Source organism: Lepidochelys kempii, chromosome 4 (assembly GCF_965140265.1).
Source record: "Lepidochelys kempii isolate rLepKem1 chromosome 4, rLepKem1.hap2, whole genome shotgun sequence".
NCBI classification, from domain to species: Eukaryota; Metazoa; Chordata; order Testudines; family Cheloniidae; genus Lepidochelys; species Lepidochelys kempii.
Window position 1 is genome coordinate 16457204 of NC_133259.1, and position 21730 is coordinate 16478933.

The 21730-nt window shown below is 48.1% G+C and overlaps 1 protein-coding gene and 1 pseudogene across 9 annotated transcripts in view; both read right to left on the reverse strand.

The window, feature by feature from the left end:
- Positions 1-19531, reverse strand: part of TMEM150C (transmembrane protein 150C) — a 41202-nt gene extending 21671 nt beyond the window's left edge. For 4 of the 9 annotated variants that reach the window (XM_073340503.1, XM_073340501.1, XM_073340502.1 and 1 more), the window contains exons 1-3: positions 19442-19531; positions 18120-18218; positions 16631-16839 (exon numbers count right to left, since the gene is read on the reverse strand). The gene's annotated coding sequence lies outside the window, so the exon portion shown is untranslated. The remainder of the gene's footprint in view (positions 1-16630; positions 16840-18119; positions 18219-19441) is intronic. The other 5 variants (XM_073340505.1, XM_073340498.1, XM_073340506.1 and 2 more) reach the window with 2 other exon arrangements.
- On the reverse strand, positions 782-4664 carry LOC140910175 (rho-related GTP-binding protein RhoC pseudogene; annotated as a pseudogene).
- Positions 19532-21730: the final 2199 nt, after the last annotated feature.

Genomic DNA, 21730 nt, shown 5'->3' on the forward strand with positions numbered 1-21730 from the left:
TTGGCTGAGTTTGCCTTCAGCTTGATTTTTTTTTTATTTTACAAGGCCTTACTTTATTGAAAGAGGATAAGAAGACACTACCACAGTGCAGGTCCATGGTGAAAGCGCAACAGAGGGCATTTCTGACAGCAGCAGAGCACAGTTCCTTGCATAGCACTGGTGGAATAGGGCAAGGCTCTGAGTGCAGACAGAACAGAGACTGCCTCTGTGTACAAAATGCTGGTGGGTGTGCTGTACACCTTAACCAAAGGGAGAATCCAAAACCCCCTGGAGCAGGAGCAGCTGAACATCTTGGCTTGGAGACAAAGCAAGAGTTCAAGAAAACACAACCAGGATGCCAGGACAGGAACATACACCCACAGGCAAGGATTAGAACAGACTGTGTCAGAGCTTTCTTATTTTGCAGAGAGTCTAATGGAACAGTATGAAGGTAGAGATTAAATATTGTAGAGAATCTGTCCAGAGCATCAGACAGTAACGGGGGATGAGGGATTAGTATAAAATGGAACTGAAGTACAACACCGAGAGCTACTCAAATGCACTGTATGGTGTATACAAAACAGAAGCCTCAGCCAAAGATGGTCCAAGGACATTTGGCCCTTCAGAGCCCAGGACCAGCTTAGGAGGACAGTCCACGCATGGCACAGAGAAGCACCACTAGACACCTCCCCGTACGTGCTTCAGGTAGTGGGTTTTGGGCAGCAGGTTTTGATGTCTCTAGACATCAGACCTAACAGCGCTGTTCCCATACTGTACCCCGTTCACACACACGGGGGGGGGGGGGGGGGGAAGTTTTGAAGGAAAAGACAGATACAGTACAGATGGCAGTCTCCTTCTTCATGGGCATTGCCGCTTTACAGGAGTGGGCAGCCTGTACACTTCTTGTTTTTCCTGACTTGTAAGCCAGCCCAAAGACTTCCCGCATGCCATCCTTCGTCTTGGCAGAGCACTTGAGGTATCCAAAGGCGTTGATTCTGTTAGCCATGTCCCTCCCTTCCTCTGGCTTCACTGGCTCCTGCTTCATCTTTGCTAGCTCTCTCCAGGTGTGCTCATCATTCCATAGGTCCTTCTTGTGTCCAACCAGGAAGACAGGAACATTAGGGCAGAAGTGTTTCACTTCCGGAGTCCACTTCTCTGGAATGTTCTCTAAACTGTCTGGGCTGTCGATGGAAAAGCACATGAGGATAACGTCCGTGTCTGGGTAGCTGAGGGGCCGCAGCCGGTCATAGTCTTCCTGCCCCACGGTGTCCCAAAGGGCCACTTCCACCTGCTTTCCATCTACGTCGATATCAGCGATGTAGTTCTCAAAGACTGTTGGCACGTAGGCCACCAGGGAACGGGTCCCAGCTGAACACAGTCAGTAGGCAGGTCTTCCCACAGGCGCCATCTCCCACAATCACCAGCTTCTTTCTGATGGCTGCCATTGCTCGGCCACAGGTCTCACTGGCTCTGGCTTGATGTCTGTCTGTCATGTGATAACTTTTGAACGCCACATCCAATCAATTCCAAAATCTCAGAGAATGCCACAGGCATCAATGGCCAGAACAGTCTTGATTTTGGGGGAAAGCAGAAAACTGAAAGGAGAAAAATGGGGGAAACATGAAGCCCCTGCCATCTGATTAGCAGAGGCACAGCTTCAAGAGATGTTTGATCGACAGATAACTGACAACTAGCTGATGGCACCTATTAATGCCTCGCAGCATAACAATACCCCATCTCATCTCTACTCATCCTCCCCATAGAGTTTACTATGTTGACATCCTGAATGACTTATCTCCCAGACTAACAGTGGGGAGGGGAAGGAGGCTTGGGAGGAATGGGGGTGTACACACAGCCCTGGGCATGGCAGAGAGACTGGGGGAACCCTGGTATGGGGGTCAAAGGTGCTGATGCAGGGAAGGTAAGAATGGGGGAACACAGAGCCCCCCTGCCATGTGGGAGAGACTAGAGGACCTGGGAAGTGGGGCATACAGAACCCTTTGCAGGGAGGCTCTGAACAGAAGAGGATGGGAAGGTGGCACACAGGCTGCTTGTGAGGGGGATGGGAGGAAGGCAAAGAGTCCCTGGTGCATGCCATAATCTCAGCCTATCTAAGCTATGAAGTATGCAACCCCCTCAGTTAGGGCTAGATTGCAATATTACGGTCTGCCTTGACTAAGGGGCAACGTGTAGCCATGCTGCCCCAGAACTAACCTCAGGAGACATTACTATGATTCCTTCCTGGGTTCTCTTTGCTCCAGAGAGGATATAACCCCAGAACCCTAGCAAGTTACTTCCTCCTCAGCTGTCTCATGTGGGAGGCTGCTCTCCCAGTTGCACTGTGACCTGCAATGCAGGTAGCCTACAAAGGCGGTAAGGGGACTGCTTGCATCCCAGGACCCCCGTCACAGTCCTGCCCATAGCTGATGACAGGCAGTAACAAAGTAAAGACAGCCCTGATGCTGCTGCTGTGATCTAGCCTGGCTCCATTCTCTCTCTGCCCACCGCAGCTGGCTCCTGTTCTGTTGTGTGTGAGGCAGAGACTGGGAGAATCCATGGGAAAGGAGGCACTGCACTGGAAGATGCGTGGCAGCTTCACGCTCTCTGCTGAAGCTCAGCCCCCAATACTCTGCTCTGCCCTATGGGTATCCAGGCCTTGTATCCCATCTTTCACTCCCCAACCCAGCAGAAGCTGGGATCGATCAACCTCTGAGGAACAGGGTGAATGTTTCACATAACTCTACCCTATTTCTCCCCAGCCCCAGCTGGTTAAGGAGCAGTGTGGACCGATTACTGGACAAAATCTGACACTCCTCCATGGGCAAAAGGATAGGGATTGCATCATGACTCCTCCAGGCTGGAGGTGGATAGCAGGCAGTATCAGGCCTGACTAGGACAAAGAGGACCCACAAAGGTAGAAAACAAGATGAGAACACTTGTAGATTCATTGGGCCCATCTCTACCATGAAACTAACCATGTTTATGCATAGTTGGGGGATCAACATGTCATAACAGGGTTTGGTGCTGTCTGCATGGATGTAACAACAAAGTTAAAAAACAAACAAACCAGGCGTTAGCCCAGGGCTAGATGGTCTTTCACACATTGTGACCACACAGTGTTATAGCCATCCACACAGGCAGCACTGAACCCTGTTACAACATGGTTAGTCCCCAAGGACATTAAACATCAGTATTTAAAGGCAATCAGTTTCACAGCATACCCAAGCCCATTGCACACCAAGTAGAGAGAGGTGTTATTTAGGACTACACTGGAACTGGAAGTCATTTAATGCAGTTAAGAAAAGAAAACTTCTACGTGACTTATCACAAAAATCTCACTGCTAGAGAGATCTACTAGGGAGTTGAGGAGAATTGCTAAGGAAGCAGTGGAAACCCCAGTCTCAGGAAACACAAAACTATCTGGACAAAGCATTAGTAAGTGTATAGTAGGGAAACGTACATGAGGATGGACTAGACATAGGTCTTTTCCATCTGCAATTTCTATTGCTCCATTTCCACAAGCACCACATGAAGAATTACATAGTGCAGTTCCAGCTCACAGCCTCTGCTGTAGATCTGTCTGGGACGCAGTTCTCTCATTTTTTCCCCATGCAGCCCACAAGAAAAAGGCGACATCCAGGAGCATCATTAGTGGAAACTGTCACTTCAGTATCTAGACACACTCACTCGTCGTGACAAGAGTCAGTCCCACTCTGCTGCTGGCTCACTTACAACAAAGCTCCGTCCATGCCAGCGTTTGATGTATCAATGTATACCAAAGGCTGGCTCAATGCTGCGAGACCACGGTAACGGATTTCCTCGTTCCCTTCCTCGCGTTAAGAGAGCAGGTGGGCACGTGCCATGTCCTATCCACACACCCATCATTGCCAAGTCCCCTGTAATTACTGCTGAGATTTCTTTACTCTGTTGGTTCCAAATGTTCCTTGTTACCAAGCCAGGAGAAGACAACCCTTGTATAACAGAGGACGTCAGCGTTTTCTCATGTGTTTTCCTCCCTGAAACAATACTGCAAAGGATCAAGGCCTCACCGATACCATAAATTAATAATAAAAATACTGTTGATTACTAATGCCTTTTTTTAGCCCCTGGCATTTCAACAGTTCTTTTCACACAAAGGAACTTTACAAGCTATTTTGGCTTCACACGTTCTACAGACGAGGAAACTAAGGAAAGAGAAGTTTGTGTGATTTCCCCAAAGTCAGGCAGCATCCTAGGAGCTGAAGTTCTTGAGCCTCTGTTCCACGCACTAGAGACCACAGAGAAGTGAAGAAAGATGTTCCCCCAGGAAGTTCTGCATCACTGCAGTTGGAAGGAACATTTGAAAAGGTGAACATGGTATCCTCTTAAATGGCCGCCTGCTGCGGATCTTTTCCTTTTTGGGGACAAATAAAGGCCTGGTCCTATGTCCACTAAAGTCACTTGACTTCAGTGGAAGAGGCCCTCAGTAAACAGTGCTCAATTTCACATTCTCTATGCCGTACAGAGTTCAGCTTCTACGGATTGTTAATAGAAAATGACATTCGAAATCGTAACTGAACAGATCAGACTGAAAGGGAGGATCCCCCGGGGAAGCCAGATTTTGAGAAATAAAATAATTTTTCAGTTTGTGAAAAGATCAATAGAGTAAACAATGTCAGGATTCCTCTAACAACATCCATTAGACTCGTATTGACGAAAACCAGCACTACTTGTAAATACAGCACAGTCACCTGAAGCCAGGTTTTCAAAGAGCTCAGTACGTCGGGGGCTGGATTTATTTTTAAGACACAAAACCACACAGCCTGGCCACAAGCATCTCACTGGGAACAAATATTAGTGGCAGCAAAGCACTCAGTTCCTGTTTGTGGAGGGACCAGAGGCTGCTAGGGAAGGATATGATTTGTTCCTGGCTGCTGAATTTCTAGAGCTTACCTTTAATACTAAACACCTAGTTTTGGGGGAATGAGTGGCTCAGGGGACTGGTAATGGGTAAATATATATCTGAATTGGTAAAACAGGTGAGAGGTTCTAGGGGTAACAACAAGTGGCCTTAATTTCAGAGGAGCTGAGCACCTGCAGTTCTCACTCATATCAATGGAAATAGAGGTCAGTCATTGCCTCTGAAAATCAGACCAGAGAATAACGGGAGGCTCGGCAACTGACAAAAGGGGAAGCGCAGATACAATATGAACATGCAGCCACTTGAGAAATTAACGTATGTACTTTGAGGGCTATGCAGTTTGGGCTTTTTTTCAGTTGTTGGGTTTAGTATGCGGTGCTGGGTGGGGTTGGGGCCCGTGCAATACCGGAGGTCAGACTACATGATCTGGTAGTTCTGCCTGGCCTTAAACGGTCTGACCCCTTGACTCTAATTCTGTATGCACTTAAAATATTAGGTTATTCTTGCCTTGTCTTACAGCTTGATCCTACAAACACCTAGTACCAAATGTACCGCTTATTGCCAGAAGTAGCTCCTCGTCTTCAATAGAATTATTCACACTATTAAGTACTACACTCAGTATCATGTTTTTGCGGGATCAAACCCTTAGACTACAAACTCTTCAAGGCACATCTAGGAGCTTGCATACTTAGTAAATAACAAAGCAGCAGAGCCTGTATCACCAGGTTGCTATGGCAGAAGTGCGCAAAGGCTGCTGCCCTCAGATGGCTGGTCTGTGAAATCTCAACGGTATTAATCTAGTTCCCCCAAACAAACAGACACCAGCACCACATACTCCTGAGGGCATTTCTGTGCAAAAAAAATGAAAATTCTGCACACAATATTTTAAAATTTTGCAAATTTTATTTGTCAAACAAATGTGGAGACTCCAGCATGGTTTTGGGGAACACAAGCCACCGACTGCACCGAGGTAGGAGATCACTGTGCAGCCCCCCCCTCCAGCCCCGGGACACAGATTCAGCGGTGAGGCTGCACCCAACCCTAACAGTGCAAGGACTGGGCCTGCCTCAGAAACACCCCAGAATCCTGCCCCTCCATGCTAGGTGCACCAACTGTGGGCAGGCACGCTCAGCAAGGCAGGATCTAAGTGTGGAGGGGCTTAGTGTCAGGGGGGGGATCCAGGTGTGGGCTGAGAGGGTTCTGTGTTGGGCAATCTGGATGCAGGGGACTCAGTAGGGGATCCGGGTGCGTGTGTGGGGGATCTGGATACACAGGGGCTTGTTGCGGGGCTTCTGGGTGCAACGGTAATGGGACTCTGCAGGGGGGTCCAGATGAAGGTGGTTGGGGCTCAGCAGGGGGGGATAGAGCCTGGCAGGGGGATCTGGGTGTGGGGAGCTCAGTGGGGGGTCTAGATGCAGGGGGAGTGGGGCTCAGTGGGGTGGGGATCCAGGTGCAGCCGGTTGGGGCTCGGTAGGATGGGGATCTGGGTGCAGGTGGCTCATTGGGGTGGTCCAGGTGCAGGGAGAGCGGGGCTCATCCGAGGGGGCTCTGGGTGTGTGGGGGGTGGTGAGGTTAGGTGTGAGGGTCTAGTTGCAAGGAGGTCTGGCTGCATGGGGGTTGGGTGGATGAGGGAGCAGCTCCCTGTACAATGATCCCTTCCCCTGCAGCTGAGAAGCGATGATGCAGGAAGCGCAGTGGTGGGACTAGTGGGGGAGGGGCATGTGCAGAGCTTCCTACAGCTGGGGGAGAAATCTGGGAGTGGGTCTAATACGGCCCTGGATGTCGTGCAGAGGAAGAAGTAGTCCCATCCTCCCCAGCCCAGCTGGGACTAGCAGCTGAGCTCGGCACAGGGTAGGAGCCACCAGCCAGGTCTTCCCCAATCCTGCCCCCCACCCCAGTGATTTACCTCTTTGCCGGCTGCCCTGAGCACCCAAAACTGCTGGGGAGGGTCGCAAGACTGCTTTTGTTGCTTCCCTTTGCTTCCCCATCAGAAAGGCATTTTTTTGCAGAGAAGCAAAGAAATCGCTGGGGGAAGGTGGGGGGGGGGGGGGGGAGATAAATTCCACGCATGCGCAGTGGTGTAGAATTCCCCCAGGTGTGACCGTAACTGGCACCCCATCAGAAAACTTAAAGGTTGAATACGGATGAAGACAGCCCCCTATCCTAACCATAGACACACTACCTCTGACTCAGGATTGAGGCACATCTGCAGGGCAGCATGTGGAAGCCTGTACTGCTTCTGTCTGTGTTGCTCCGATTCTGTGGCTAGAGAGAGGACTGTGCTCTCTGGAGCTGTCCACCAGCACCATAGTCTGTCTGTCTCTCTCACACACACAAGGTTAGTTTGCACCTGAAAGATAAATAGTGGAGGTGGGAAGGAAAAAGTTTCCTTCACCCACTTCACCGTGACACCCGGAAAGATCCTGAATATCAGTCAAAGTAAGGAGAGGGGGAAAGTGTTTAAAATGTATTACATTCAGTCTGCTTATTTCCACCTCTTCTTTTGATGAGGTGTCTACATGCCACCATCTTCAAGCAGATTTCGGTCAGCACCTCCAACGTAGTCAGTCAATCACTGCCTCAGTCATTATAAAATATTTGTATAATTTATGTGGCAAGTTATTTTTGTGCCTCCTCTCCTCTGGAGATATTTTTCCCTATTCTCCCTCGGCCATTCCAGACTAACAAAGACAGACAAAGGCCAAGAGGGGAGACAGGCACAGATAAGAGATGTGAACTACACAAGGTCACACAGCAGAGCAGTGGGGAAACAAGAAACAGAACTCAGGTCTTGTGACTTCTAATCTAGTGCCCTCGCCACAAGACCACACAGGAAATTCAGTTTCTCTTTTTAATCTTCCCAGTTTAATAACCCTCCTCCTCCATCTCCATCAGCTGGAACCTATGGTTAAGAAGGAGCTCAGGCAAACAGGGTGAACTGAAGTAAATGCCAAAGCAGCTGTTAGATTATTAGCTACAGCTGGACTCAAATAAAAATCCCAGGTGTGACCATCCCAAACTTCAGGGGGATTCAACGTCAGGATTCAGATCTAAAAGTCTCCCACCTAAAGCCCATTGAGATAAACAAAAAGACTTTCACTGAGTTCATTGGGCTTTGGGTCAGGCGCTGTGTGCCATGGCGCCAGCTTCTCAACTAAGGTGGCAGCTTTGCCATTCTCTGCATTGACTCCCTCCTCAGCTTCAGACAATTTTTGTCAGGCAAAGAGGACGAAAGGTCATTGTCCTTATCTTACTTTACAGTGTGTGTTATTAGTCATAAAAGTAACCAACCCTTTAAAAAAAAATCCAGCTACAATATTTGGCTCTATTCAGTTCAGGATTTTTCTTTTCAACCATGTAGATCCAGTATGTAACACTGAATTGCTTTCAAAACACTACTTTTCTCTCACCACACTTTCTTTGCAGGGCATGTTGAAAAATTGCTATCAAAACTGTTTTTCAGTGGAAAAATTGAGGTATCGCAGAACAAAATTTTCCGCAAATAAGTGGCTGCTTTCCAGGGAATTTTTTTATTTTTTGTCAAAAATATGCCCAAAACATCTTAGCCAAAACCTAAGATATTTTGATTTGGAAAATGCTGCCGCAGCGCCTCAGAGGAGTTGTAGTTCAACTCCCCATTCTCCTCTCTGGGCCATGCTTCATCTCCCTTCATACACCATGGCCAGGGGCTCCTATGATACGCCGCCTCCTCTCTCCCTCTCCCAGAGGGGAGACCGTGGTGTATGATGGAAGATGGAGTTCCACATAAGAATGGCCAGTGGCTCAGACCAATGGTCCATCTTACCCAGTATCCTGTCTTCCAACAGCGGTCAGGGCCAAAGGAGGCTTCAGAAGGAATGAACAGAATAGGGCAATTTTTCAGTGATCCATCCCCTATCATCCGGTCCCAAATTCTGGCAATCAGAGGAATGGGAGTGCATCTCTCACCATCCTGGCTACTAGTCATTGATGGATCTACCCTCCATGAACTTATCTAATTCTTTTTGGATCCAGAATCCCACCCTATAGAGGCGAATGGGAGCACAAAGGACCCAAACCACAACTCCCTTGAAGAACCATGGCAACATTTCCAGAGAAAAATATTTTGGTAATCAGCCAAAAATAACTGAAATTTTCCATAGAAAAACTTAGAAAAAAATTTTTTTGGTTTGTTTTCGGTGAAATTTGCCACCAGGGAAAAAAACCCTTTTCTGACCAGCTCTGCTTCCAGCTGTATCGTTACCTTGACTAGTGATATTGGACCAGAAGCATGGACTTTGATTCGTGAGAAAGATTACCCTAGTGTGCACACATTTTTTACCAATATCCTAAACCAAATATTCATGTTACATTTAGTATTTAGTTGTGGGTGTGTAAAAAGATATCTTTCATTTTCAATCTCTTCACCGGAAGTCCCACAGTGACATAAAGCTGGCTACAGTCTCCTTGATACAATGGATTTTCTTTTAATTATATTATATTTCTGGCTCTGTTTACACCACCATGTGAAATTTGTCCATTTTCCTGAAGGCAGCTGCTGTGCATCCAAGTGGATTAAAAAGAGGGTGTTCAATCTCACACTATAGAATCGTGAAACTCCAAGGAACCCTGGATTTCAGTAGCCCCCTGTGAAGTGAGTGGATGCCAAATTGCAACTGGCTTCACATTCGCATCGCCAGAGGATTTTTTTTTTAAAAGGGAAGGTTCTCAATCTGGTTCTCACACCCTGCACTGTTGCAGGGACACTGCTATCATTGCTCAGCTACATCTTAAATTTGTCCAGATGATCAAGTAATTTGCTCAGTGAGTTAAATTAAGATGTTTACATTAAATTAACCTTGAGTGCACAGTGCTGCATGTTTGGCGAGATGCGTGTGGTAATTGAAGTGTGTATGTTCGATGGAATGGGAGTTTCATCATTTGTGGAGCTGTGGGAGAATTGTAATAAAAGCAGAGCAAAGTTATAGCCTCTTCCTGAAGTTGATACAGCCAGGGGATATGAATGTAAGCAAGAACCAAATTATCACATTAACAGAGTTGTACGTCTTTTTTAAGACTGGAACGTGTAAATGTGTTTTGAGGATCCAATTCAGAAACTGCATAATACGCCAAAGAGAGCTGTTACTGCACTTCACAGTGCTGTGCTACTGATTCATCTCAGGCAATTCAGATGCAGAATGGTGATAGGAGAAAGGAGGCAGGAAACTGCTTAAATCATAAGAGGATTCATAAAGAATTTATGTGAATCAATAATGTTAAAATGGGAAAAAACAAGGACTCTTTTCAGGGGGAGCCTGCCATCTTTCTTTCATTTATTTTTTTAAACCCATGATCACTAAACAAGTGACACCCCATCATTACATTTTAAAAGACATAAATAAGAACATTACATAACTTCCCCATAATCCATGAACGCCAACAGCATACAGAGGCTGCCGAATGTCTTCAGGTTTATCCCACACACTCAGCTGGGGAGTTTGATCAGTGGGTTAATAAACCACAGGATGCTGAGACTTGTAAACAGGTCAGAAAATACTGAGGTAAAGGGAAGGGCTTTCTCCCAGCTCCCCTCTCTCACCTGGTAGCTCCTTATACTGCTCACCCATTCAATCGCAACAGATTGAATGTCCCTCCACAATCCTCCCACTGTGCTGTCTCCCCAGGCCAGTTTTCTTTAAAGGGGGTCAGAGAATAATGGGAGGAGGCAACATCATCTGTTTTTTCGGAAGTAAGATAATTTTAAAACTACAGTAATGATGTTTGAGAAGCAATAAGTGTCCCCTATTCATTTACTTTTTTCTAATTGCAATTATGTTAAGGACTAGTTCTGGTGAAATGCATCAGCCTATTTAAATGTAGGGACAGTGGGCGGAGCCTAGAAGAGTAAAAGGCCCACCCCTCAGATGAGGGATGGGGCACAGTACCCACAATCAACAACCCTAGAGAATGAGGGCTCCAATTTATCCAAAAATTGGTACAGCATTGGTGCAAGCTTCCCCCAACTGCCCCACTTATATGCTTCAGTTCTGTCCTGGAGTGAGAGAGGAGAACAGTGTCGTTGCCCTTTCAGTTCATAGCCTTTCCGCAGAGGCTACCAGCAAGAAGGCTACTCAAGATGGTAGTTTGAGAGACACGGTCATAAGTACCTCCAGACCATCAATTCGTGGCACATGCAGTAGGACACCAGACAGCCATCAGATGGTCATGACTACCGCAGGTACAACATTCACTATCATAACCTTTTTTTTTAGGCAAACAATTTTCACTTTGCTCAAAAGTTTCCACATTTTCAACAAAGTGAAAAATTGAAAGGAAAAAAAAAAACCACCCTTTTTACTCCATGATTTTTTTTTTTTAAAAGGTTTTTCCACAGAAAATACTTTCCATTTCCCAAACAGCTCTAGTAATGACCATTAGTCACTGCCAGCCAGGTCTCCTTTAGCAAGATACTGACATAGAGGGCAAAGGGTCAGTAGCCATTATCAGTCCCTCTGAACCATCTTGTTCCCCACAGAGATATTTCATATGTTGCTTCTTGACATCATGGCTGATTTCTCACCACGTGAATAACCAGCTACCCACAATTACACATAAAAATGTACAGACCCTTACGAAACTGGTGGTGTGGTGCTGCAATAAAGCCATACTGAATTGCCATGGGTGTGTTTTGTAAGATAGAGTCTGGACTTGCACATATTTAGTATGATGATAGGCCCAATCCCATGGAGAGAAACATGTGGGCAGCCCCTTCCACCCACATGGAGCCTCATTAAGTTAAGTGGGACTCCACGCAGGTACAAGGTACATCCACATGCTCCAGGATTAGGGCAATAGTGCTCATCACCCTTCCTTTCAGGTGTAAGCAATATGGCTGGGAGGTGCTTTTTGGAATAGGGTGCAGAATTGGTGCCTTTGGAATAGGGAAGGTGGAAGCGGAGCTGGTATCCGCTCAGTCCTCTGGCCTCAGCGCTCCCAAGCTATGAATATGAGGTGATGGTGACAAGCGGGGCAGGGACTGGTGAGAGATCATTCCCAGGCCTTCCTTTGAGGGGCGGCAGCAAAGTTTGCCAATCACCATGCTGCAACTGCTGTACCCAGCTCTTTGGCCTGATATTGCTTCACTGGATGTCACCAGCAAAACCCCCCCGAGTTCAGCAGGAGCAGAAGACAGCCCAGGAAGGGATGGGACAAATGCCTAGAAACAGAGACAAGCACTGTTTAAACTAACAACCCAAGATGAACTCTGCTGTCCTACTAGTAACTGTTCGTACTGTATTTATAGATTTATGGTGTGACAAACAGTGGCTCATCAAAGTGTTTCCTCAACCAGAATTCTAACATCAGCTTTAATCATATTTTTCCAAGATTTTTCGCCATCTGCCTGTCCTGTCTGTCCCCCGCTGCACTGCTCCACGGTGCTGTCTGTAATCCATTGCCAGCTAGGTGCCATACACCTGCACACACAACTGAAGAGCATGGGGAACAGCTGTGGGACAGGAGCAGAACCTTTTACCATGGTGAGGACACACTCTGTGCCAAGGGATATATTCTCCTCTCATGCTCATAAAGAGTTCTCATGGACATTGACAGGAGCGATGGGCATTGTAGTGAGGCGGTGTGGTTCCCCGCCGCCCCAGAGAGACGAGTCCCTCTGGACACCAGAGTGGGTGGAGCCAGGGAGCTCTGAGCCCACCCCACAGAGGGTCAGGTGTTGCCCTAGAAGGATAAAGGCCCAACCTCAGAGCTAACTGAGAGAGCAGCCACCGCGGAGGCCAGACACCTCTGGCCTAGCTCGCGATTGGGAAACCCCAGCGGCCTGCGGTAAACCCGAGGACTGGCCTGACCTGCCCCGCGCCAGCTACCCGGAGGAGCTGCCGAACCTGCCCCGCACCAGCTATCCTGAGGAACCCCTGGTGCTGGACCCCCATGAGGACACTAGCCCGGGGGCAGCTGACCCTAGTATGGCTGCAGCACTGCCAGAGCCCATGTCAGTGTGTTGCGGCCAGGATCCCTACTCACTCAGCAGCCGGTCTTCTGCCACTGCTAGAGCCCTGGGCTGGGACGCCGTGGAGTGGGAGGGCCTGTGTCCCCCCTGCCACCCAACTTGCGGGTGACAGTCTCCTTTGGAACCTAGGGCCTGGGCCTACTGTTTACATACTGTTACTGCTCAGCCCCTGCCTGAGGGCCTGAGCGCCTGACCCACCATTGCCGCGCCCTGATGTAGGGCCTGGGCTCACTGTGTTTGTTTCTGCCCTCACAAAGGCCGCCGAAGAAGACTCCCACGGCCAAATTAATTCACCACATCTTCCCGAGTTTAGTGAGGCAGAGTGGTTCCCCGCTGCCCTGGAGAGAGACAAGCCCCAGCTAGCCTCTCTACAGGCATACACAGCAGAAAGCCAAAGACAGACATAGGCACGGTCTCCCCAGAACAACCAGCTTAGCTCCCACCCTGGTAAACTCAGCGCCTCCCTTCTGAAGCAACAGAGCTGAATTCCAGGTGAGGTGCGGGGTGGAGGAATCTTTCACATGTGACCTTAAAAACCCTGTCTGCTCTGGAAATTAGGGGTGATATTTTCCAAAGCACTTTTAACTCTGCTCCCATTGACTTCAATGAGCACAGAGTTAGACCAGCACAAAGCACACACATTTGACCTAAATGTCAAATGGGGATTTTAATAAGAGCAGCAATTTGCCCTACTGTCCTTAGTAAGTTTTTCCCTCCCTAACAAGGTTGTATACTGGCTGGCTGGGGCACTATTTCAGTAATGCTGCATGTGCGTACATACAGTAATTGGTAAACGCATTTAGATGAAAGAGGCTGTATAACAGTATTATTTCATAACATCATCTGTACATTTACTGGTGATGACCACGAGGGGGCATCAAATACTCTTTGGGAACAATTTAAAAGATGCAGCTGGTTCTAACGGGCTCTAATTGAGATCTGGGATCAGAGTCAAAACAGGCTTAAGAGAAGTGACTGGAGTATCAGGATATTCACACAAGAGTTTGAAACCTGTGTTTCAGAAGGGGCCTCACTTTTATGTCACTACCACCCCGCACTCTCTTTGTAGGGGAGTTCCACTTAAAGAAGCCAATTCATGCCTCCCCAATAACATTCCTATCTTTTGTTCTTTTAGGTACTAAAACTTGCGCCAACACCCTTTTCCAATCAGAGACAGCTGGTGTGCAGATTAAACCAAATACGGCACAAAACAAATCTAAATAAAGTGTGCGACAGTGCTGGCCTAGCCATCACAAGCGTGTGCATTGGGGCCTCTGACGGTTGTGCTCATATCAGCTCTTGTGAGCTAAGCAAGGCTGGAGGCCTAGTATGTATGTGGATGGGTGACACTCACGCAAAATTAAGGATGTTGTAAAGTGCTGGTGGCTCAATTCCCTTGAGAGACAAGGTGGGTGAGGTATTGTCTTTCATTCGACCAACTTCTGTTGGTGGGGGACGTAGAAATTGGTCCCGTAAAGGACATAGAGAGACAAGGTAGGCGAGGTAATCAAAGATCCTGGGACCAACATGGCTACAAAAACATGACATACAATCTTTCCCCTTGTGTCAGGAGACTGGCTTGGTTGGAACTAAGTGTTTGAATGCACTGTACTGCAGAAGGGACCATCTTTAAGATGGATCCTAGCCATTTGCAGTCACTGCAAAACCCATGGAACTTTTTGTTCAAGAAGAAATGTTAGCTCTGGTCAAATTCCAGTTTACACAGCTTTATACTGCTTCTCTGAAATCCACTGGGCGTTTCAACTGGATATGATAATCTTCATTTCCTATCTTAGACTGATATGAACCATTCAGTAGCTGCTACACTCCACCTCCCAGGTGGCATTTAAGCAATTCTCGTACGAGCACATATATGTGGAACACTAAATTTAAATTTTAAAGTTCTTAGAGATGAAAGATGCTGTTTAAATACAGAGATATTAGCAGGGAAGTCCCATATTTTCATTTAATTTGCCTTCATCCTATGCTAACCTGGCCACTGAAACAGTCCCACATAGAGTTTTCTTCTTTGATTTCTGCATTCAAATATTTAGTTCTCGGTCCCACAACTAGACCCATAAACACCAACTGTGATTCCTATTGCTTCTACGGACTGGGTGTGAATATTTTCCTGCCACAGAAAAGCCATTTGGGAAAGGTATTATACTTTCCCATTTCTAGTGGGGTTTTTTTTTTTTCCCCTTTTCTTCAAAACTAGCTCTCCCTGCTGCCTAGCCAAAACCCATGAGGCAGCACACAGTACACAAGTTAGCCCTTGCCCTGTTGCCCTCTGCAGAGGCTGGAATTATTTTAATGTTTGTCAAAACAGCAATCATTATTTTGAAAATAAAACAGGACGGAAAGAATCCAAGTGCTTCTATACGATATCCTGCTCAAGTGAGGCCAATTCATAACAACCGAAAGTGACAGTATCACTTTGAAATTAGGAGTTCTGCACCTATGATTAACAGTCTTCACTACCAAGAAAGAGATCTGCTCACTGCACTGGCCTGCAGTAGGGTAGAGGCAGTGGACTCAGCCTCTGGAGCCCACTGTATTGCTCTGCCAGCAATTCCTCTAGGCAGCATAGGAGCTGCAGTGAGGGGTTCTGAGGACTGACCATTTATCACTTCTTTGCAGAAGGAATGTCACTACGGACCTTGAGAGAAGAGGGTTTTTTTGGCTTCCCCCCTTAATGTGTATATAATTAGAGATGGCGAGAGAATGGGAATTTGTGTGTGCTTATAACATCCCTGATGATTCTGATCATTATTCACAAATGTATACAGCTCTATAAATAAGTACATATAGCTTGATAAACATAGGTGGTTTATATACTGCTCCTATCCCTGCCTAGAAGCATTAGCAATCTACAGACACAAGCAAAGACAAAACAGAATGTACAGAGAATGGGGTTAAGTAGTTGTCTGAAAGCAGAGAGAAAGAGAATTTGTCAGATTAGCCGGGAAGCTATCCGAAACATTGGAGATGGCACCGAATAAGGAACTGGGGGGAAACAAATGGGATGGTGAGGAGGGGAGTTTGGATGGAGGTGAGCAAAGTGGGGTAGGTGAGGCGGAATTATGGAGAGCTTCAAAGGCAAGAAGAACAGGCATCAATGAACAGGGCTGTAACATCATCCCTGGCTAAAACAAGTCTTTTAGGTGTTCCCTTACTGCTGGAACCACATTTTAGCATCAACCAACATGTGGCTTGAATGCACAGAACAGTGCTGATTTTCCTTTCCCTCACTGCTTTGTTACCTTGCTTTCCTATCAGCTACCATGTGGCACATGGACCCTGTTGCATTCAGGGCAGAGGAGGAACTACCCCCCAAGAATGGTCCATCAGCAGCTCAGGAAATCTGAGACAGGAGCACCACCCCCCTCCACCATTGTTGTGGCAAGGGCAGGAGTCTCCCATGCTTCTGCTCCTTTCACAGCACCTCTCCTGCTACAGGGCAGGCCATCTGACTATTTCTGAGCAGTCCTGGCCAAGGTGTGAGTCTGTCTCTATTTCTCCCATTGTAGTTGCATTGGGGAGGTATTACAGCCTTATCACTGGTGTAATGCCGTCCCCAGAATAGGGAGCAGTGCTGCCCAGGAGCCCACCCTCATTTACAAGCATTCCTGCTACCCAAGCAACTTCACACCTGCAGACAGCACAGCTTACACACTGGATCAACCTGTCTGTGGAATGGGTCTGCACCTCCCCAGTTTTAACAGGTTACTGCAGGGATGACCAACCTGTGGCTCCAGAGTCACATGCGGCTCTTCAGAGGTTACTATGCGGCTCCTTGTCTAGGCACCGACTCCGGGGCTGGAGCTACAGGCGCCAACTTTCCAATGTGCAGGGGGTGCTCACTGCTCAACCCGTGACTCTGCCACCGTTGCGTTTACACAAGTACACATTCCCATGCAGTGTTGGAAACAAAAACATTGCAGGTCTAAAGGACCTTATAGTGAAACAAAACAAAGTGAAACTGATTTCATTGATTTTCACAGTCCCAACTGAGCAACACTAAAAATAAACACAGAATATAAAACAACAAACTTTTAAAAATTCTTTTGCTTCTAATAATCTAGGAGGTTAACAAGAACATAATTAATATTTGTTCACAAAATGTAAGGCCTCATTATCTAATCCATTACACCAGTATAAAAATAAGCTGCTACCATCCCTTTAAATAAATTGTTACAGGCATTCTCATAAATATGCATTTTTAAGCTTCTTATATACATTTTCTCCAAAAACAAGCCATTATTACAAATTTCCTTTATACCTATATTGTTGTAACAATATGCTGGCACAAATGCTAGTTAGATAATGTTTTTAAATCTCTTGCAATAGAACCTTTTGTTAATCAAAATCAAAACCAGACAGAAGGAACCATAAGCATGGAAAAGCTTAACATTGATAACTTGAGGATTCTGAATACATGATGAGATGTAAACTCTGGGCTATGAGCAAGAGCTAAAGCTTATGTCATACCTTTGGATGATAAGGTCATCCATATCAGCCACCTCTACTGAGGTAAATTTATATTATTATTATAAATTTATTAAATTTATCAGTTAGTCTGGCTCTTTTCTATGGTTTCCAAGGCCAGATCCCACCCTGCCCTGAGAAACCAAAAGGAGTGGGTTCAAGGGATAATGGGATTGCTTGATGTGGTTCACCTCATGGAATTCTCCGAAAGCCACCCCCTCAAAGCTATGGAGGTAGAGGAAGACAAATGATAGTTTGTAAGGGGAGAGGGTGAGTGTCAAGCAGCCAAACCCCACATCCCTGTGGGAAAAGGACATTCCACCCCAAATCTGGAAGGAAGTGATAAAATCATCAGTGTATCTAGATACTTATTCACACCCAGCTCTTGGGGAAAAAGGGGAAGGCAGTCCACTAGATACATTGTCTCCAAGCACAGCTACTTCCGAGCTCCTAGCCCTGCCCCACCAAATCCTTCCCAACCCTTTCAAATAAAGCCTAGCAGAGAGGCTGCCATAGGGGAGCGAGTGTGGGGGCCTGGAGATTGCACTTCCACTTTTTATGGAGAAGGACAATTCATTATATGGAGATAAACATCTAGATCCCTGGGGGAAACTCTGGGTCCACTTTTTACACGGAATGCCATATATCTTCTTTGTCAGGTAGCTCCAACAGCACGATAGAACAGGATTAATCAAATTAGCATCTGTCTTAATGTAGAGTGCGCCAAGAAATGAACTGTCATCTCACCTTGATGTGTACAAATATTGCAGCATATATGGTGCTATATGTAGGATCACCTCTTGCTCTCAGCCTCCCCGATAGAGGACCATTTATCAGTTGCAACACCTAAACACATCAGAGCAAATTAATGCAGGATAAGATACAGTAAGATAATGGCATAAGCAGGTGGTTTCCTAGACTCTGATCCTGGAAGCTGTTCCCCACAGGCAGGTTTCAGCACCCACACAAAACCTCAATAAGATTTTGCACGAGTCTCACATGGAACAACTTGCAGGATCGGGGCTTTAATGACTCATATCTCTCTCTTCTCCATTAATTTCACTAAAATTGCACACTGAAGCCTCGAAACTGTATGTTCTGCTACTAACACATGCAGCCTTGTGTGCCAAATCACCTGGCCTTCCCCACCCTGCCACCTTCCCTCTTGCACCTTATCATTGTTTTCATTGTAAGCTTTCCAACTGTGTGTGTTTGCAGAGCAAATGAAACAAAGAGTCTTCAGATGTTACTGTGATAAAAATCAGCCCCATTTCCATTGGAAATCTACATCCCAATGGCTTCCCCTCCCAATTTAATGCAGATCCCTGGGCTTAACCAGCCAGTGGGCAAAGAAGACTCTTTGATAAGTCGATGGGCTCTCTGGTGTGGCAATATTTCCCATTTAACCTTTTTAAAAGGTGTGGATGCATGGGATGAGGGTGGGCTATTATAACTGACCCCCAAGACCTATCACTGTAACAGTGTGGGAACAGAACAAGATGCATGGAGAATGTATCTGCCAATGTCCCGGTCAGTAACAAATTTTACACAACCCACAGTTTTAAAGGTAAAACCGAGGAGCTAAATGATGGGAGGAGAAAGCGCCTGGTTGAAATCCTAGCAGCTTGGAGCGTTACAATCTGTCTGCTTTGGCAGCTGGTCTGCCAGACGCAGGGGGTAAAGAAGATATCCCTCTTCCCACCCTGGATACCCAGCGCCTTCCCCGGCCGCCTTCCCCAGCCGTGAGACCCACCCGCCACAGGCGGCCCCGAGGGGGAAGAGGGATCAGGGCGGGAGCGAACATGGCCGAGGGCTGGCCAAGCGCTGCGGCAGCGGGCAGCAGAGGAGGAAGGACACAGGCAGTCACTGGGGGCGGCGGGGGGGACACACACCGAGATCCTAGCAGGGGCTGGCGGGGGGCGCCTTCTGAGGCCCGAATAGAGCAAAGAGGCGCCGCCCGCGCGTGACAAGCCCGGGGGGCGGGGGCAGCCGGGCTCCGCTCCCGGGCACAGGCCGCCCTGCAGAGCCCGCGGCGGGGCAGCGAGGCCGGGGAGCAGCCAGTCACCTACCTGCTGCCAGGTCCGGAGCGCGGCGCCGGGCGGGGCGGGCGGGCGGCGGCTCTGGCAGCGGCGGGCGGGCGGGCGGGTTTCCCTCAGGAAGGGGCGGGATTTGCCCTGGCGGCCCCCCGCAGACAAAGCGAGCGGGCTCCTCCTCCCTCAGCCGGAGCCGCCCTCCTCCTCCGGGCAGCCTGCCCTGCCCTGGGCTGGGGGAGCCACCCCGGGGCCGTGCTGCGGCTCTGTGGGGCCCGACGCAGGGGGGGTTAAACCAGCGCCCCGAAGCCCGCCTTGCTCTCAGCAACCCCCCCCCCCCCCCACACACACACACACACCCGCTGAGGGGACTGGGAAACGGGCCCCTTTATGGAAACCAGCTTACACGCATGAGGCCCGCGGTCATGCGGCTGGACGCCACGGGCGCCAAAGGAGGAGGGCTCGCAGCCCCGCCTAGGGAGGCTGCCCTACACGCTGGGTGTGCGGGAGCCAGCCTCCTCCTGTCCCTGTGGCGCCCCCAACTTTCAGGTCCCCCAGACATGCAGCCGTGCAAGCCTAAGAGCGGCCCTGGGGGCTACAGAGGGCGAGGGGAGCCTTCACCCCAGCAGGCAGCCCGCCTCGGGGGCCCTGCTGTCCCGATTTTATAGGGACAGTCCAGATTTGTGCCTCTTTCTTTTAGAGGCTCCTATGGAGCAGGTCCTCAAAGAATCAATCCTGAAGCACTTGCATGAGAGGAAAGTGATCAGGAACAGCCAGCATGGATTCACCAAGGGAAGGTCATGCCTGACTAATCTAATCGCCTTTTATGATGAGATTACTGGTTCTGTGGATGAAGGGAAAGCAGTGGATGTATTGTTTCTTGACTTTAGCAAAGCTTTTGACACGGTCTCCCACAGTATTCTTGTCAGCAAGTTAAGGAAGTATGGGCTGGGTGAATGCACTATAAGGTGGGTAGAAAGCTGGCTAGATTGTCGGGCTCAACGGGTAGTGATCAATGGCTCCATGTCTAGTTGGCAGCCGGTATCAAGTGGAGTGCCCCAAGGGTCGGTCCTGGGGCCGGTTTTGTTCAATATCTTCATAAATGATCTGGAGGATGGTGTGGATTGCACCCTCAGCAAATTTGCGGATGATACTAAACTGGGAGGAGTGGTAGATATGCTGGAGGGGAGGCATAGGATACAGAAGGACCTAGACAAATTGGAGGATTGGGCCAAAAGAAATCTGATGAGGTTCAATAAGGATAAGTGCAGGGTCCTGCACTTAGGACGGAAGAACCCAATGCACAGCTACAGACTAGGGACCGAATGGCTAGGCAGCAGTTCTGCGGAAAAGGACCTAGGGGTGACAGTGGACGAGAAGCTGGATATGAGTCAGCAGTGTGCCCTTGTTGCTAAGAAGGCCAATGGCATTTTGGGATGTATAAGTAGGGGCATAGCGAGCAGATCGAGGGACGTGATCGTTCCCCTCTATTTGACATTGGTGAGGCCTCATCTGGAGGACTGTGTCCAGTTTTGGGCCCCACACTTCAAGAAGGATGTGGATAAATTGGAGAGAGTCCAGCGAAGGGCAACAAAAATGATTAGGGGACTGGAACTCATGAGTTATGAGGAGAGGCTGAGGGAGCTGGGATTGTTTAGCCTGCAGAAGAGAAGAATGAGGGGGGATTTGATAGCTGCTTTTAACTACCTGAAAGGGGGTTCCAAAGAGGATGGCTCTAGACTGTTCTCAAATGGTAGCAGATGACAGAACGAGGAGTAATGGTCTCAAGTTGCAGTGGGGGAGGTTTAGATTGGATATTAGGAAAAACTTTTTCACTAAGAGGGTGGTGAAACACTGGAATGCGTTACCTAGGGAGGTGGTGGAATCTCCTTCCTTAGAGGTTTTAAGGTCAGGCTTGACAAAGCCCTGGCTGGGATGATTTAACTGGGAATTGGTCCTGCTTCGAGCAGGGGGTTGGACTAGATGACCTTCTGGGGTCCCTTCCAACCCTGATATTCTATGATTCTAACGCCCCGTCTCCTGATTTTGCACACTTGCTGTCTGGTCACCCTAACCCCGCCTGGTGCCCCCTGCCCCAGTTTTTGAAGTCCTGGTGCGCTTTTGCGAGGAGCAGCAGTTTTTGCCTGCCGTGGTTCTTTTTCGATAGAAGTTAGCGACACAGAGCCACAGCAATGTTAACTACGCTAATTTACTTCTGTTATTTACATAAGGCTTGTTTACCTGGAGCATAGATAGCAGAAAAAGCAAATCAACACCCAGGTAATTCCACTGTACCTCCAAGAAGATCATCAGCGCATCTGGCCCTGT